At 41.2% G+C, this 2,258-nt stretch overlaps 1 pseudogene; it reads left to right on the forward strand.

Annotated features, from left to right (window-relative positions):
• Nucleotides 1-1,851: 1,851 nt before the first annotated feature.
• On the forward strand, nucleotides 1,852-1,970 carry LOC111737514 (annotated as a pseudogene).
• The last annotated feature ends 288 nt before the right edge of the window (nucleotides 1,971-2,258 follow it).

Here is a 2,258-nt window from a genome sequence, read left to right on the forward strand (position 1 = left end):
AGCCACGTCCAGAGGTTTTTCCATACAAACGGCCTGTCTTGGTTCATGACTTAGACTTTCCTAAAATATCTCAAAGGTTCACAAAACCTAAGCAAGCAGCATCTGCCCTCGGCATGCCCTGTACCTCTCATTGAGTAGCTCCAAGTCTGGCACAAGAGCTGGCCTCAGTTCATGGCTTGGCTTCTCTAGGCACCTCTAAGTCCAGTGCACGGGTGATAGCCATCTGCTGATTGCACAGGTGGGAGCCATCTGCAGATGGCTCACGCCAGTGGCCCTGGGCAATGCACAGGCTGCAGCTGAACTGGGCCTACAGTGGGCCTCCTACCAGGAAGCCCTGGGACCAGCATGTTCAGTGACCAGTTTTGGCTTCAGACTGAGCTGGAGCACCACCTGATGCTGCATCCAAGGAAGACACACCCAAAGGTCAGACTGGCCAAGCATGAGAGATCTGCTAAAATGAATCTTGCTCTATAGGGTCAGCCCCTCACTGGCCAGTTATCACAACCAATCAGCCTGAGGGTCAACCCATCCCACTAATGTACAAACAATAATCAAGGCTCAACTACAACAGAAGGGCACACACAACCCATACAGTGCACGCACCTGGAGCACTTACCTCAGGCGACCAGGAAGACTGTGCCACTGGACCCCGCAGCACATCTACTACTTAAGTCCCTGCTACTAAGACTGGGGGACATAGCAGCTCTATGTAATACACAGGAACAAACACAACGAGGCAGCCAAAATGGGTAGATACAGAAACATGTCCCAAATGAAAGAAGAGAACAAAGCTCCAGGAAAAAAAACAAAAAACAAAAAGCTAAATAAAATGGTGAAAAGAAATCTACTGGATGCAAAGTTCAAAACACTGGTTATAAGGATGCTCAATGAACTTAGGGAAAGAGTAGATTAACTCAGAGAGAACTTTAACAAAGAGACAAAAGTGAAGATAGAAAACATAAAAAAGAACCAGTCAAAAATGAAGAATACAATAACTTAGGAGGAATCAACAGTAGATTAGCAAAGGATCAAATCAGAGATTTAGAAGATAAGATAGCAGAAAACACTCAATCAGAACAGCAACTAGAAAAAGGAATCCAAAAAAATGAGAATAGTTTAAGGGGTCTCTGGGACAATATTAAGTGTACCGACATTCGCATCATATAGGTACCAAAAGAAGAAGGAGAGCAAGGAATTGAAAACCTATTTGAAGAAAGAATGATGGAAAATGTCTCTAATCTGGGGAAAGAAGTAGACATACAAGCCCAGGAAGTGCAGAGAGTTCCAATCAAGATGAAGCCAAAGAGGCCCACACCAAGACACACCATAATTAAAATGTTGAAGGTTGAAAACAAAAAGAGTATCTTAGAAGCAGCAAGAGAAAAGCAATTAGCTACCTATAAGGGAGCTCCCATAGGACTGTCAACTAATTTCCCAACAGAAACTTTGCAGGCCAGAGGGATTTGTATGAAATATTCCAAGTAATGAAAAGCAAGGACCTATCCCATCCAGCAAAGCTAACATTTAAAATCAAAGACAAATAAAGAGCTTTCCAGACAAGAAAAAGCTAAAGGAGTTCATCGCCACCAAACCAGTATTAAAAGAAATGTTGGAGGGACTTCTTTAGGAAGAATTTAAAAAAAAATCAAAATATGAATAATAAAATGGCAATAACTACATATCTATCAATAATTACTTTAAATACAAATGGATTAAATGCTGCAATCCAAAGATAGAGTGGATAAATGGGTCAGAAAACAACATCTTTATATATGCTGACTACAAGACATTCACTTCAGATCAAAAGACACACACAGACTAAAAGTAAAGGGATAAAAAAAGATATCTCAAGTCCACAGCCATACCACCCTGAACAAGCCCCATCCCATCTGATCTCAGAAGCTAAGCAGGGTCAGGCCTGGTTAGTACTTGGATGGGAGACCACCTAGGAAAACCAGGTGCTGTAGGCGTAAAAAATAAAAAATAAGGGATTGTAAGCTGATGAGGTCCTTGTAATCTGTGAGATCAACCAAGGGTTACCTCGCCTAAAAAAAAGATATCTCACAAAAATGGAAACAAACAAACAAAAAATGCTGAGGTGTCAATACTAATACCAGACAAAATAGACTTTAAAACAAAGGCTATAACAAGAGACAAGAAAGACCCAGTTATCCCACTTCTAGGTATTTATCCAAAGAAACCCAAAACACTACTTTGAAGGTACATGTGAATCCATATGTTCATTGCAGCATTACTTA

This window comes from Pteropus vampyrus, unplaced genomic scaffold, assembly GCF_000151845.1.
Source record: "Pteropus vampyrus isolate Shadow unplaced genomic scaffold, Pvam_2.0 Scaffold27, whole genome shotgun sequence".
NCBI lineage: Eukaryota > Metazoa > Chordata > Mammalia > Chiroptera > Pteropodidae > Pteropus > Pteropus vampyrus.